A 17,266-nucleotide genomic window follows, 5' to 3' on the forward strand; every position below is an offset into this window, starting at 1 on the left:
CTTAATTATTAAGTTTTAGTAGTAAGGATGACCATAAAATAATTTTCGACTTTCCTGCGTATTTTATCACATAAAAATTAATAAATTAAGTATTTCAAATAAAATATGTTTTCCTTGGCCACACATTTTATCAGTTTATAGTTTATATCTGATTTATACATCTTCAAAGCAATGATATGACCTTTTTTATTAGGTTACGGTAAAAGACCATTACAAAAAAAAAATCAAAATTACTATGTTGTTGTTGTTTTTAAAGTAACGCATGCGCATAATAAATGTCCGCAAGTGCTTAAAATTAAACCACCGTGGACTGTCCTCCTTTATTTTTTTGTCTATTTTTGACGTCATTAATCTTTTTTTAGGTTTTTCTTTGATAGTGAATTTTTTCATAGTCCAGTTAGTGAAACTTTAGCCAAATTTTAGGTTAGTCATATTTATTTTTCAGGAAACATATTAAGTGATTCAATTATAATTTAATTGTTACTAAAAAAAAAATACTCAAGTTTTTTACTTTACATACATTCTACAAAAGTAATTTTTTTTCGCTTTAAATAAAAATAATTTAAATCATCAATTATAAAATTTATTATTAATTAAATTTAAAAAGCTTAAATAATCAAACCTTCTATATTTTAGTTGTTTTTGTGCGTCTAACCATCAAGTTAGATCGCACAAAAAAAAAAAAAAAAAAATGTAATTTAGTACTTGCGTTTTATAGTATACAAAAAAATCTAATTTAAAAAAACAAACCGCATTCAGTAAACTAAATTCGCTTTCTTTTTTTAGATTCAATTTTATTGTTATTTTTATATATATATATATATATATAGATTTATATATATATATATATATATATATATATATATATATATATATATATATAAAAGTTTCGAGGTGACAAAGTAAAACAATGTATTGGTTTTTGGCTAAAAAAATTATTGTAGTAAAAAAATTTTTGCGGCCGTGGCGCAGTGGTTAGAACGCTTGCTTAATAAGCAGGAGATCCAGGTTCGAAACGAGCTCTGGACATATTTTCGCGTCACGGTAAGGAAGGAGGCGTGAACTTCCTGGTTAAATGCATTTCCGCGGTGTTCTGTGACAAGACCGTTAGGACTTCTTGGGGCACCTAAAAAAAAAAATATATATATATATATATTCTTTTATGTGTATTTGTGTGTGAGTGTTTAAGTCTAGTCAGGGGTTTTTCTCAAAATCTGTTTACCTAAATTGTTTTACATTTTACAAGTCATGGAAACTTAATTCCTTTGGTGGATCGAAAAACATTTCATACTCATACTTTTTTAATTTTAATTCATCTCATTAAGGCAATGAAAGCCACTACAGTTGAGGAGGCTGCTTTAATTGTGGTTGCAACCCTCTCTCAACTCTATAAATCACGAACCTTGAGAATTAAGTTGAGCGCGGTACTACCAGGAACGTGGTGGGGATCGAACTTGGAACTTCTTGCTTATACCCCAAAAGTGAGAAGTTCCAAGAGCGCCCCACCACTACCGCATAATTCATTCATAAAGTAAATATTATTAACATCAGAAATGATTATAAATCTTGGGTCAAAACGGTAAACGGTTTTTCCGTAAAAAAAAAGTTTTTGTTTGTAATGTTTGGTAATACAAAGAGGCAGTACAATATCACTTTAGAACAAGCATTTTTAAAACATACTTTTACTATATATGTTTTTTTATCTCTAATAAGTATACCTATTAGAGATAAAAACTTATATGTCATTTTAATGACATATAAGTTTCTTATGACATATAAGTTTATAAATTAAAAATCCAATGTAGTAATTTTAAATTTATGTTGTAATACTACTTTAACTTGCTTTTCAACAGTTTATTTGTTTTACTCAGGTCATCCATAAATAAGAGATACCACACTCTCAGACAGTAACACACTTATTTTATCTAAACAAGCAATTGTTGGTTGCTAATTCTAAGCAATTCATAAAGTCGTGCAATATTCAATATCTCTTTCATTTACATAACCAAGAACAATAACTTTTTTTGTGCAGTCTTTTAACAAAAAACTCTTAAAAAATAAAAGTTATAGCAACATAAGCACTTTGAGGTCTTAGCAACCAGAAAAAATTCATAGCAAAATGAGCATGTAGAGGTATGCTCCTAAACTTATCAATTTTAAAGCAAAAGGCTTTACAGAACTCAGGTCTTATCGAATAGGTTTACATTACGGATGACTTAGAGCCAAAGCAGCCTATACAACGAAAATGTTGAAATGAGATAATTTGACGCAAAGTTTAAATGTCTTTGACAAAAAGCACTAAACCGAAAAAATTAAAAGTAGTTGCAGTTCAGTGCACTTAATAATTTTAATTATAGTATTTTGGTGTTTGCAAAGAAACACTTCATAAATCATAATATTAACTAACTTTTAATATTAACTAATTTTTTTCAACTTTGTTGTATAGGCTGGTTTGGCGCTAAACCATCCATATGTTAAAGAAAGCCACGCTAGGTTAATAAATACAATAAACCGAGCAGTTTCAAAACATATTTAATAGACAACACTCTTCTTTAAAATTTACTAATAAAGTTGAAAACGAACGTCCTTTAGAAAAAAGTGAGAGACCCGTGCCCCCTCGCCTCCCTTCCCCCACTCCGGTGGCGTTGTCCATATTAATTTTATTTGTTAATAATAAAGACAAATATGGGTTAAAAGCGTACAAGAATAACGCCCTAACCAATATTTAAATCAAAACTCAAAAAATTTTAGAAGCGGTATTTAAACGTTATATCCACAAAACTTACGATATATGCAGCCCCTATAACATTTTAAAGTTACGTAACGTCTTAATCGGTTACAATTGGTAACAAGGTTACATTCTCTAACTTTTAATTAAATATTAAGTAAATAAACTTGATAATGCAGTAAATGTTTGTTTTATATTGCCGTATTGCTAAAAATCATCTTTTATTTTATTTTTATTGTAAAATAGCTTCGTCTCAATTGGTTACTTTGTCACGAAAAAAAAAAAATTCTCAATTCGCAACGTTACTTCTCAATTAGTTTTCTTTTTAACTTTATAAAGTGTAACCAAATAAGATGTAACGTAACGATACTAAATATAGATTCGAGATGTAACTAAACTACGTGACGTAAATGGATTTTTTTAACGTAACATTATGTCTTATTTGGTTACACTCTAACAAGTATCAAGATTGACGTAAGGTAACGTAAAATAAATTAAATTTGTGACGCGTTAAATTCGCGAGTTAATTTTTAATTACTACGTTACATTACGTGCCTACAGGTTACAGTAAAAATCATATATATAAGGAATTAGATTGCTTGTGGGTTAGTTTTTTTTTAAAACACTTTTTTTATTACAATGGTCTGGACAAATGTATTTAGGGCATTTATATTGTTAATTCAACAAATTTGTTTAATACTGTAATTCTGTAATATGCGGTAGTGGTGTAGTGGTAAGAGCGCTCGCTTCATAAGCGAGAGGTTCGGAGTTCGACTCCCACCACGTCCCTGGTAGTACCGCGCTCAACTTAGTTTCTCCGCGCAGCGGCCTTGCTCAAAAAGGTTCGTGTTTCGGAGTTGAAGAGTTGAGAGAGGGTTGTACCACGAATAACAGCTAAAAAAAAAAAAAAAAAAAAAAAATGAGTAGCCTCCTCGACTGTAGTGGCCCCCCTCGGCCTTGGGGAGGTGAATAATCTTAAAAAAAAAAAAAAAAAAAAAAAAAAAATTCATTTATGAGTTATGGTATTCAACGATGCATTTGTCAAGACATAAGTAACTAAAAAAAGTTTAGAAAAATATTTTTTTGTTAAAAACTCAAATCGCAAAGTTGCAATTAGTTAATTGCAACTTCGCGAATCGAAAAGTTGTTTTCGTGACAAATTTGTTATAATAAAAAATTAGAACTAATTTTTTGTATATTGTTAAAAGTTTAAAAAAATATCAGGGGTCAATTATAAAAGAAAGAAGACACTAAACTAAAAAAAAGGTAGGTACGTTAAAAGCGTTGGTTCTTTTATTGAGGTGGAGGGTACTAAAAAAAGCGTATATCAAAATTATAAAAGAAGACACTAAACTAAAAAAAAGGTAGGTACGTTAAAAGCGTAGGTTCTTTTATTGAAGTGGAGGGTACTAAAAAGGGGGAGGGGAAGAAGGATTGAAATAAATGCGAGCGTACTTAATGAACGACTCGAATACACAATAATCTAAAAATTAATGGTCCAATTTCTTTTTTAGATTATTGTGTATTCTGGTTTTTTCGTATTTGTTATTTAAAATAAAATAAAGTTTCGCAAAATTTAGTCAAAAAAATAAAACTTTATTGCGTATTTGCTCATAGTTATTTTTTTCCTAAATCTTTTTTTTTAACTTAAACAACATTTATGAAAAAACCGGAATACATAACAATTTAAAAAAAAATTTGGGTCATTATCACATAAGAAATTTTGTTTTCAGAAAATATTGAGATTTACCTTGCGCTCAAAGTCAATTAATATGGGGACAATTTGGGGCATTTTTCGAGGTGTTTTGCCGCTAAATTTATTTTGTTTTTCAAAAAAAGTTTTACTGTTGTGCTAATGTGATTTCAATAATTATATAATTAGATAAATATTTTTTTTTTTATTGATTCTATTCCTTTAAAGATGTAGATTTTATTTTTATATTTTAATGATTCTCTGTAGCTAAGATCGCAAAAACGCATTAACGTCCATAAGGTGGCAGAGGCGCTCGGGGATCAATTAAAACGAATGCCAATGCATGCGAAACGCGCAGTAATCAAGGCAGAAGCCAGACTAATAGGCATACCTAGTCAGGCACCAAAGAAGGCTAGTATTGCACCTGAATCTATTGGTAATGATAATTCTGACAGTAACGCCTTTGATGATATTTGCAACGATGATATTTCGTTTACCAAAGACAGTAATTAGAGGCGAAATGTACACAGATTATATTAATACTATGTTAACTATTTTTTTCGTTATAATAAACTTCTGAATTAAATGCTTTTTTCTGATCGGCATCAATAAATTTCATATGAAATTTGAAATATATATGATGAGGAGGGAGGAGGGTAATCAGGTGCGATCGATCCCCCTTTATTTGCAAATTCTCTTTATTTCAAACAACTTTTAAATTTAAAATTAAGAAAAATTTATATTTACTTTTATAATCTGCCTTTTTTCTAAAAATTTTCAACTTACGTGTCTGTATATATATATATATATATATATATATATATATATATATATATATATATATATATATATATATATATATATATATATATATATATATATATATATATGTATATATATATATACATAACTCATAAACGACTTATTATTAATGGTTATTACAATATCGTAAATCTAAATACGTTTTAACGTTTTATATAAATAAAACCTTATTAATTTTTTTTTAATTAACTAGTGCAACATTTCTTTTGTTTTTATTACCCCACAATCAAAAATGTGTTTATAATATGAATTTTGACAATCTCTTGCATGCTGCAAGCTACAATAATGTGTAATAAGGTAAGCTTTTGTTACAATAAAGTTATATAAGAATCTTTTACTAGTATTGATGGGGCTTTGACGGACTTTGACGGACTTCCAGCTGAATTTTATAAAACCTTTTGGCACATTTTAGAAAAAGATTTTGAAGAACTTGCCTACGAAATACTTTTCGTGGAAAAAAACACCAGCCACTCTATGAAAAAATCTATTATTTCACTGATCCCCAAACAAGGAGATCTTACCGAATGCAAAAACTGGAGGCCCATATCCCTAATCGGCGCAGATTACAAAATAATCACAAAAGCGCTGGCCCTAAGACTTGCAAAAGTAATGGGGAAAATTATAGAACCAAATCAAACTTGCGGAATCCCAGGTAGAACAATATTCTCAAATTTACATTTAGTCCGTGATCTTATAGATTACGCGCAATTTAAAAATCTACCTAGTTTCATTTTGTCAATAGACCAAGAAAAGGCGTTTGATAAAGTCGATCGTGCGTTTCTGCTTCAGATTCTCCGAAAATTCAATCTCGGAGAAAATTTTGTATCTTTTGTTAACACCTTATATTCAGAAGTTTCGGCATCTGTTCTGAATTGCGGTTTCCTGTCAGCCTCCTTCCCTACGGAAAGGGGAGTTAGACAGGGCGATCCCCTCTCTCTCTTGCTGTATGTTTTTGTCGCCGAAGCTCTCGCTTTGGTGATCAGAGCAGATGGCAGAATAGAGGGTTTCCCGCTACCAGGTACACCTAAACCCCTTAAAATACAGCAGTACGCAGACGATTCGAACTTTTTTGCCAGGGACGTAAAATCAGTCCGTTGTTTCTTCGAAAAAGTAAAACTGTTTGAAAAAGCAAGTGGTTCAGTGATCAATGCCTCAAAAACCAAGGGTCTCGCCCTTGGGGGTTTTGATCCCAAAATGTACCCGGAATTGGACGGCATAGAGTGGAACAACAACACCGGTTTCAAAATTTTAGGTGTTACTTTTTACACCAGACTGAGCGACACTACCAATTTCAACTGGTTAGTAACTCTAAACAAAATAGAGAAAAAACTCAAGTTTCTGGGACTACGTACTTTGTCACTTAGGGGAAAGACTATGTTGATAAATACGTTAGCAATGTCAAAAGTATGGTTTCTGGCAAACGTGCTGCCCGTTCCCGAATGGGTAATAGAACGTCTGCACAGAGCCATTTTCGAAAATCTGTGGCAAAAGACCAATTACAATCCGGTCAAGAGAGAGACACTTTTCTTACCCGTCAAAAGCGGGGGTCTCGGAATTTTATCACCGAAGGAGCAAAGTCTTGCACTTCGCCTCAAAACACTCTTTCAACTGAAAGAATGCGAAGAGGACAAAGCTCACGATTCTTACTACTTTTCAAAGTATTGGTTGGCGAGTTCACTTATAAAATTTACGAACCAAAACCAAAGCTGGAATTTTTTAAAGCAGAACAATTTTCCAAAACACTGGGACAATAAAACGTCTCAGTACTACAAAACAACAATAGAAATATTAGGCAAAAACGGGTCCCTTTTTAACATCCCCCTAAAAACAACAAAAAATTTTTACTTAGAAGTGGCAAAAAACAAAAAGACAGTCGTACCAGCGGAACTTTTTTGGAACAGTTCAACAAAAACAACGATGCCGTGGACCCAAATTTGGAAAAAAAACTTCACCTCCCACGCATGCGGACCGACTCAAAACATCCTCTTTCGTTTTTTACACAACAGTTTACCATCTGCGGCCTTGCTAGCCAAAAGCACAAGGCAACAGATCGTTAAAAATAACAAATGCAAAACTTGTGGTAAAATCGAGGACAACATGCATATCTTTGCCTACTGCCCTCCTTCTGTTGAAATTTGGGAGTATTTTAAACATGTATATAACTCCTTGACATCCCGAAACAACTTTTCTCCGATAAATTCGATTTTCTCGATTGAAACAGCGAGTTTATCGGAGAAAAGCCCCACTTCGCAGCTGCTGTTGACACTCACTCAAACCATCATGAGTGCAATATGGAACAGTAGATGTCACCACATGTTTAGTAACAAAAAAATTGACCCAATGGCAGTGATCAGGGTAATAATCAGGAACATCAGGAATATTATTATCTTAAAATATAATTATCATGTCCGTAGAAACACCGCGGACATTTTCTGTGAGTATTTTTGTATAAAAAATGTTTTCTGTCAAGTAGAGAATGGAAGTCTGAAACTAAACATATGAGCTGAAATAAGACAACGGCTCGTGGTATGTTTAGTAAAGACTTTCTTCCCTCTTGCACTTTTTTTATGTTATACAACAAACTTATTATTATATAAAATTAGCAAATCACTGCCAGACCTTATTATATGAAATATTATTTTAAAACATAAATTTTTTTTATCTATAGTGTTCGTAACGAAATGTTTATGTAAAAGTCCTGTAATTCCGTTTTTTTAATTTTTATGGATATAAATCTTTCTTTTACCTTATGAACCTCTCCTTAACCTATTTTGAATCTTCTTTCTTCTTTTTACCTAATCTGAACTCATGATTTCTTTCCGCACAACGGCAAAAAAATAAAAAACAAAAAAATACAAAAAAATATAAAACAAAAAACACAAAAAAATATAAAATCAAAAAACACAAAAAAATTAAAAATTAAAAATACAAAATTTATGTAATAAAATTTAAAAAACAAAAAATGTATATATTTACGCTATATTGTAACAACATATATTGTAAAAACTTAAAAAAAATTAGTTAATAATATTAAAAAATTGTAAATATTTATTATTTTGTAATTAAAAAAAAAAAAAAAAAAAAAAAATTGATGGTTGTTGATTCAAGTTTTAGTGTAATTGCTATTGTTGTAAATGTATCTGTTTACCCCTTACACTGTAGACTAAGGTTTCTGTTGTTTAGTCTGAACTGTTTCGGCTATAAGTGTAAGCTGTGACGATAATAAACCATTAATAAATTATGGAATCGCATTCAATAATTCAAAATGTCGCAACTTGAAAGTCGCCGTAGGTGACCATGATCACACCTTATTAGGTCTAAATGTTACGTATTAATACGTTATACGTAAAATCTCGGTTACGTAAAAATTACATTTTTGCACGTAACGATGCGTTACCATGTTATGTATTGTTACGTAAAATATTACGTCTCGGTTACGTAAAAATAACGGACATTTTGCACGTAACGTAACGAATCTCGTTTACGTTACAATACGTAATGTAACCTGAAAATGTTATAGGGGCAGCTAACCTCATTTGCAAGCTGAAGTGTACTTTCTAGTTAACATATTCAAAGAAAATGATTATAACAAACGAAAGTTTGAAAATATTGTTATAAAACGATTGGCAATCTAAAATTAAGTACCATCAAATTTATAATGACTTTCCATTTGTCGCTCTATTTTAATGAACTTTTATCATTTAACCTCTTACTATCACTAAAACTTAGAAAAGTAATTAGAAAAAACTACAGAACTGCTTTTATTTTTAATCTAAACTTAAGAACATTACTAACGTCTAAAAACAAACTAGAGCTACAAAACAACAACCATACAACTGAGCTATAAAACATACAGGAGAAACAAAATTGTAAATTAAACAAGTTACTATCAATCGGGTTGGAGGTAAGAAAGTTTGTTAGGGAGGTTTGGAAAGCATTGGAAATACAAAACTCTTGCGATCTACTATACGATCTCTTTACACGCAATAGAAACGCGTCGTCCGAGGGACGTCCAGACGTTCGTAAGACGTCTGACGGACGTCCCCTGGACGATGTGTGCCCACTGGGCGCCCAGCAAAGCCCAAACCTAAAGTTTAACTTATCGCTGGTATTAAAAAAAAACCACAAAGTTTTTTTTATCAGTTATTGATCGCAACGCGATCAAACTTCAAAAAAGCTAAATTTACGTGCCTTAAAAGACGAGAGATTTTAGATTTTTTATTAAGAAAACATTTGTACTTTATGTTTAATATATTGAAACTAATTTTTTTTGATGCTAAATAAATTAAACAAACTTAAATAATGGTACAATTACAAATGTTACATCCTTGATTTATGTTTCCAATACGGATAAAAATAAAAACTATATTTTAGTAAACCAAATTTTCAAATAATACTCTGTTTCAGACAATAACATTCCAACCACTCCTCCCTCCATTTGTATTGGTAATTATGTAAAACGTTCTACAATAGAGTTTTGTCATTCTCTTATACGAATCAAGCATTTCGTCTTTAAGTGCAAGCAACGACAAATTAGCTTGAAAACGTGATTTATTTTTTCCTCGATTTTATTGTTGATTATAAGTTAATGAAATTGGAGCAAAACATTACTAAAATTCGTCGTTCCACGTTTGGTTATTTTTTGTATGAAGAAAAGTTACTAATGTCAAAAAGCGAATCAAAAAAAGGGAAGGAAGGAGAGAAAAATAAATCCAAGGTAAAACTTCTTGTTCATCTTCTTTCTAAATTGTTTTAAATTTGCTTGATTTTAAAAGTAGAAATGAAATAAAAAGTAATAAACGGACGTATTGCATCAAGTTTTATCGTTTGTCATACGATCGAACAAAACATTTTGAGCTTATTACATAAAGTTAGAAAGAATCATCAAAGAAGGTGTGTCGCTTTTAGACTATAACTTAAAAAAATTTAATGATTCATAAAAGCAATTATGAATAAAGCGTTAAACATAGAAACCTTTCATTTATATGAAAAAATTTGCAATAGCCCCATAGGTTTACTAATGCTAGTAAACGTATGGGCCTATAGAAATCTGTCGTTTATAAAAAAAGTCTTCAAAAGATTAACGGAAGTAAGTTTTAGTAAGAAAAAAATATATAAAGGAAATACAATAATAGATAAATAATATTAAAGTAAATTGAAAAAGGGAAATAATAACCTTAAGTCTTTTTAAAACCCAGCAAACAAAAAGATATCTAAAATGCATCTAATATGCATTTAAAAATTGGTCTAAAAGACGTCTAAATTCACATCGTGAACGGGACATTAATAGACGGCTCTCTTATAGACATCTTTTAGATGCATTTTATTCGACACAAATAATTGCCTTAGATGCATAAAAGATGTGAAACATACATCTTACAGATGCATATTAGATGTATAAAATACGTCTTTTAAATAGATGCCTAAGACGCGTTTAAAAAAGATGGATAATAGATAATTTTTTTAGCTAATAATTTCTTTTATACATCTAATATACATCTTTAGGAAGTATATTTTACATCTTTTATGTATCTAGGGCATTTATTTGTGTCGAATGAAATGCATCTAAAAGACATCTATAAGATAGACGTCTATTTATGTCCCGTTCACGACGTGAATTTAGACGTCTTTTAGACCAGTTTTTTGATGCATATTAGATGCTTTTTAGATATCTTTTTGCTTGCTGGGACTTGTTTGATACAAAGGTGTTATAGCGGTTAAATTAATCATAAAAAATGATTAAATTACACAATTAAAGAAAGATTTTAACTGAAATTACTTAAATTTATTTCACAAAAATATACATAAGAAACTATATATTTGCATTGCCGTCAGCATCTTCTTCCACGTCGTCGATATCTAAAGTATATAATGTAATTATATTTAAATGACTTTAAAAGACACGTAGAATTCTAAAGATTTTATTTTTATGAAATATAATATGTAAAATTACATATGTATATATACATATGTATATATATATATATATATATATATATATATATATATATATATATATATATATATATATATATATATATATATATATATATATATATATATATATATATATATATATATATATATATATATATATATATATATATATATATATATATATATATATAGATTAGTAAAAACACTTATCTAATATTTTCTTTCTTCTACACTGTGTTTCACCATTAGTAGGTTCATTAGGTTACTGCACAGTAACTTGATTAGTATTATTTTTCATATTTTTTCATGCGACAACATTTCTTATTTACAAGCAAAAATTATAATTTATTATAACTTATAATAACTTTATTGACTAATATGATTTAATGTCAACACATTGTCAAAGCTTATGGGTTTTATATTACATATCAGTTTAAAATAGACCATATTATTTACATATAATAAGTCTTAATAAGTCACGTTTTGCATTGCTTACCTGAATTACATGCTTTTCTTTTACGAGCACGAGCAGGAGCATTTCGTAGAACATCTGTAACCGATTTCACAAGGTCTTTGACTGATCCACCATTGTATTCACAGGAATCTTTCAAAATTAAATTGATTCAAAATACCAAACATTTACTAATTTATAGTAATGTATAAAATAAGTATAACTAATGATGTAACGAGAGATAACAATCATGCAATGAGAGATAACAATGTTGTAATGAGAGATTATTAATAAGAGGCAAATTGTTTTAAGAAAAAACTAAAGGAACTTGTATTATGGAGAAAAAAAGTCGAAGAATATCTTTTTAATACAGATATCAGTTTTGTAAATACTATTAAAACAATACCTCGTAAAACACTCCATATATTTACTAGATTTTCTAAGCTTATCTTTACTCCATTTCCTTTTCGATTTAATTTGGACTATAGCTGATTCGAAAATAACCTGACAAGTATTTTTACAATAAACTAAAATAAATTTATAAAGACTTTTATTTTAACATATGTAATAAATTGAAATATTAATATATGAATGCTTAAAATTCTAAATAGTATAAGCATTAAATTTAAAAACAAAATGCTAAACAAGATTAGATTACACTTACTTTTGCACACAAACAAACTTAAATACCTAGAGTGAAGCTACAAAATTTATCAAATTGTCATGTTAAAAGTAAATCCATTAACAAATAATGGTCAAAATGAATTACTTTTGGACCCTCTAATAATTAATAAAATCATAATCGTTTACCTTTTCATGATCAAAAACACATGTTCTCTTGGATTTCTACCACAAACCTTTTTCAAACTATCAAGCTGAAATAAATGTAATAAAAATTAACTTAAAATTCTTTACAACATATACGTCAACAATATATGTCAACAATCTGCTGATGTTTTAACCTGGTAATTTTTTAAATTTTAGTTCTTATTAATGTTGCATTATTGTTGGAGTCTGTGACGTTTTATCTTCTTTTATTTTTGTTCTCATTTTTCATATGTTTTTACTCCATGTTTGTGTTTTTTTGTTGGTTTTTTTGTTTTTGTAAATTGTTGTTATTTTAGTTCCTTTATAAATACTTTTCATTTAGATAATTAAACAAACTTATTAAAAATTAAGATGATTAGATCATACCAATTTAGTATACTCGGTTTTATCTTTTAGTTTATTATCCAGTGTAACCATTTCGTCCACTGATTCTAGCAACTTCACCCCAGTAGTTTGAAACTTAATTTCTATAACTTCTTTTAAAAGAACTTTTATTTCCGCAAAAAAAAAGAGTAAAAAAATTGATTAACGTGTGAAATATCATTTAGCTCATGAAACCAAATAGCAAAACAATGAAATATCAACTTTAAAATTCAAATTATGTTTGAGTAACTCAAACTAAAATTCCAAAAATAAATGTTATTTTTTTTAACAATCATCGCAAAAGTTGCAATAAATTTTGGCAAAACCTACTTTTTAAATCAGCTAAAACTTTATCTGTATAAGAATAAGACAAAGGCAAAAGAGGCAGACTGGAAACCTAATAAAAAATAGCCTTGACTAAATAAACTACTTTGCAATAATAATTTAACAAATAAATTAATCCACTCAAATTATAGATAAACCCGCTGAAAATAAATTAAACATTCAAGTTTTATATAATTCTTATTTAATTTTGACAAATAAACAAAAACAAATAATATTCAGATTTATGTCAAATTGTTAGTGATAACTTCCTCACATTTTTCTTTGGGCTTGGCTCAAGACCAATTCTTGATCTTTCCTCCTAAAAAAGGTTAGAATATTAAATAATTTTGTCTAGCTACTAAAGGTAAAGTTGACCAAATGCTACACACATGGTTAATCGGATCACGATATTATAAATTATCCATTTCTATTCTTTTATACCTATCTTTTACAATTATTTTAAAATACAAAAACAAGTTAATAAAAAAGTTTTTATACCTCCACATTATCATTTAGTGGTGTAAAAACCAAAACTACTCACAATAAAACTTGAACATCGTGAACTTTGACATTGTGAACTTTGCTTGGTTTTATTGTGTTCATCAATGAAATGTGAAGAAAAAATATCTTCTTCAATCTCTGAATCTGATAACAAATCTATTCAAAAGAAATAATTATAATTACAACTATAAATAATCCCTCAACCATACCCGTTGCTTAATTTAATCTTTCAACCAATTTTGTACTCTTTCAATTTCTGAATTCATTCATTCAAACAATATCAGCATGCTTTTAATCAATTTTCAATTTTCATACCATATTGATTGATTAAAGGATTATTCAATACAATAGAATGTTGTCATTGATATAAATATGTAACCAATTTAACAACATTACATATAATAAGACACCCATACAGTTAAAATAAATAAAAAATCTTAGTAATACATAAAAAGAACTAATAGCTAAATAGATATTAATCAGATCAAATTAAACAAGAATCTATTTCAGTTTATAAACCATTAAGAAAAAATTATGATATTTACCTAGGTTTCATATTATACTTTTAACATTTGTCTTATTCATAATAGGTTGCGGAGGTTCTGGCAATGAAGAGCAGAATGATTTATTATGCTTTTTTTTAATGTTTTCTTCAACATAAGTCTCATCTGATGTAGAAAAGTTGTCTTCACAACATGAAAATGAATCTAATTATAAAACATTTCGCTACAAAAAGTAATAACATTACGCATAAAAAAAAAAATAAAAAAAAAACACAAAACAAGTTAGATACTGACCATCTGTTATCTTACACTTTATCAATGGAAATTTGTGCCATTCTTTTGTTGGCGAAAGGTTGTTTTTCAGTGCATGATTGTAGTTTTTTTTGGGACAATAAATTTGTTGTCCTTCTTTGTCAATCCACTTTGTTAGTGCAACATCCTCAACTAATCTGTTATTTTCTTTCCATATAGCTATTGAAAACTTTCCAAACATTTATACTAATGTAATAATTGTGTATAAACATAATAAATGTAACCATGAATTAAAAAAATTATTTATTAAAGATTTTCTTAAAAAAATTTATTTTCTTAAAAAATTTTATTTTCTTAAAAAAATTATTACTATTACTTTTTTATTATCATTAACTTAATATTATTTATTTTATTATCATTAACTTAATATTATTTATTTTATTATCATTAACTTAATATTATTTATTTTATTATCATTAACTTAATATTATTTATTTTATTATCATTAACTTAATATTATTTATTTTATTATCATTAACTTAATATTATTTATTTTATTATCATTAACTTAATATTATTTATTTTATTATCATTAACTTAATATTATTTATTTTATTATCATTAACTTAATATTATTTATTTTATTATCATTAACTTAATATTATTTATTTTATTATCATTAACTTAATATTATTTATTTTATTATCAACTATTTAAAATATTGTGAGGAACAGGAAATACTAAGACATTGAGGATTAACATATGATATTGAGAAATAAGTAAACTCTATTATTAAAATTATAAATCTAATTGTAAATAAGATAATTTTTCAACTAAAAATTATTTTATATATATATATATATATATATATATATATATATATATATATATATATATATATATATATATATATATATATATATATGTAAATTTACAAAACCTTGCACAACTACGTCCAGAAAGCTCAACAAGAAATGGAAAAAAAAGCTTATTTTATATTACTATAAAATAAGGAAGTCAGACACATTACCATTTTGTTGAAATAAAAAAAGTATTATGAAAAAAAAAATCATTTCCCAAACTAATGGCTCATTTAAATTAATGCTCCTATACAGCCAAAAATTAGAAAGTGCTGCAATCAAACAAAAAAATATAATAACAAGAAATATTTAAACTATTCTTTTTTTTTTATTAGTTTATTTAAATTTTTTAACTTTCATTAATCGAAAAAAAAAAAATTTCTTACACAAAAAGCTTTCTTAAAACCAAAAAGTTTAAGTAATTTTTTAAATAGTTTAATTCATAATCTGTTACAAGTGAACTTCATTTCAATTTTACAACAAATGATCTTTAAATTTTCATTCAACAAAAACTTGCAATTATATAAAAAGAGAATATATATATATATATATATATATATATATATATATATATATATATATATATATATATATATTTAAACAACTTTAAAAAGTATTCTACACAATAGAGTGCTCAATGTTCTTAAAAGAACAGAGCAATTATATCAGCTAATATATATATATATATATATATATATATATATATATATATATATATATATATATATATATATATATATATATATATATATATATATATATATATATATATATATATATATACACACACACACATATATATTGATTACAGATGCTTCTCACGTTCATGTAGCACAGGAAAGATGGCATAACCAGTTTTATGGGGCAACATCAATACTTTACGAACAAAATCTGATGTTAGTACTATCTTTTCAGTTTTTTTTATTTTTTCCATGTCGACAATAAATGCAATGTTGTATAAACTTTCCATATTCTTTAAATTAAGTACTGTACATCTAAAAGTTTTCTCATCAACCATTTCTTTTAAAATACATATTTTTTAGTTTTGCATTAATAAGCAGCTAATCTTCTAATCTTGTTGAATACTTATACTAATTTTTTTTGTTGACAATGTTTGGATGAGATAACTCGAACTCCTGTTTTCTACGTGCAGCTTGAACAACTGGGTTTCTAGAATTTTTTATTGACTGTTTCAAGTGTTGCAAAAAGTTTTCAAACGGGAAAGCCGATATGCTATTTAAAAAACACTGCATATTTGCAACATCTTGATGCAAATGAGTTAAACTATGAACATTGTAGACAGCAAATGTGGGTGTATAAAAATGAGATGATTGCTTTGCAAAAAAACGTAACAATTGAGAAGCAAAGTCAAGATATGTCTTCCTAATCTGATTATCTGTTTGCAATAAAATAGACATGGCAACATGAAGACACAAAAAATGCAAAAATACATCTGAAGAAAGAACACTTTTCAGTACTATAGGACCAATGTATAAAAGAAACATTCGGAATTCTGTTGCTTTCCATCGTTTTAGTTCCTTTAATGAACGAGGTTGGCGTGCAAATTCAGATGGTAATGTTCCATTATATGAGGCTATTGTAATCGACAGCTTTTCCCTTAAGCGATATGAAAGTCTACACTCCAATGGACCTGAAGTCAGAAAATATAAAATTCTTTTTGTAACTCCGAGACAGACTACATGCATATAGTCTAAGATAAAGATTGAAACAATTGGAATATCCAATTTACACAAGGGACTGAGCTTCTTTTGATGTTCAGGATATCCAAATTTCCTATCAAACACAATTCGCTGAGAATAACAGGTACCAACAACTGTACATCTCTCACAACCATGTTTTGCAGTGTGACCAACTACACATTTTATAAAGGAGCGTGCTGGTGCATCACATATAAACGATAATATACTAAAAGTATAATTTTTACCATCAATTAGTAAACCACTTACCAAAAGTTCTTTTGCTTCTTCAATAAAATCAGCCAAA

The 17,266-nt window shown here is 27.9% G+C and overlaps 1 long non-coding RNA gene across 5 annotated transcripts; it reads right to left on the minus strand.

Annotated features, from left to right (window-relative positions):
• Nucleotides 1–11,006: 11,006 nt before the first annotated feature.
• On the minus strand, nt 11,007–14,692 carry LOC136082246 (uncharacterized). Of its 5 annotated transcripts, none has more exons than XR_010639516.1 (8): nt 14,460–14,692; nt 13,688–14,354; nt 13,421–13,465; nt 12,826–13,219; nt 12,442–12,506; nt 12,038–12,135; nt 11,677–11,784; nt 11,007–11,102 (listed from the first exon to the last, which is right to left on the minus strand). It is a non-coding gene; the product is annotated as an uncharacterized LOC136082246 (long non-coding RNA). The 5 variants fall into 5 exon arrangements; XR_010639518.1 differs by having other exon boundaries at nt 12,038–12,158; XR_010639519.1 differs by lacking the exons at nt 11,007–11,102; nt 11,677–11,784 and having other exon boundaries at nt 11,883–12,135; nt 13,688–13,803; nt 14,193–14,354.
• Nucleotides 14,693–17,266: the final 2,574 nt, after the last annotated feature.

The sequence above is a fragment of the Hydra vulgaris genome, chromosome 07 (genome assembly GCF_038396675.1).
Source record: "Hydra vulgaris chromosome 07, alternate assembly HydraT2T_AEP".
Classification (NCBI taxonomy): domain Eukaryota; kingdom Metazoa; phylum Cnidaria; class Hydrozoa; order Anthoathecata; family Hydridae; genus Hydra; species Hydra vulgaris.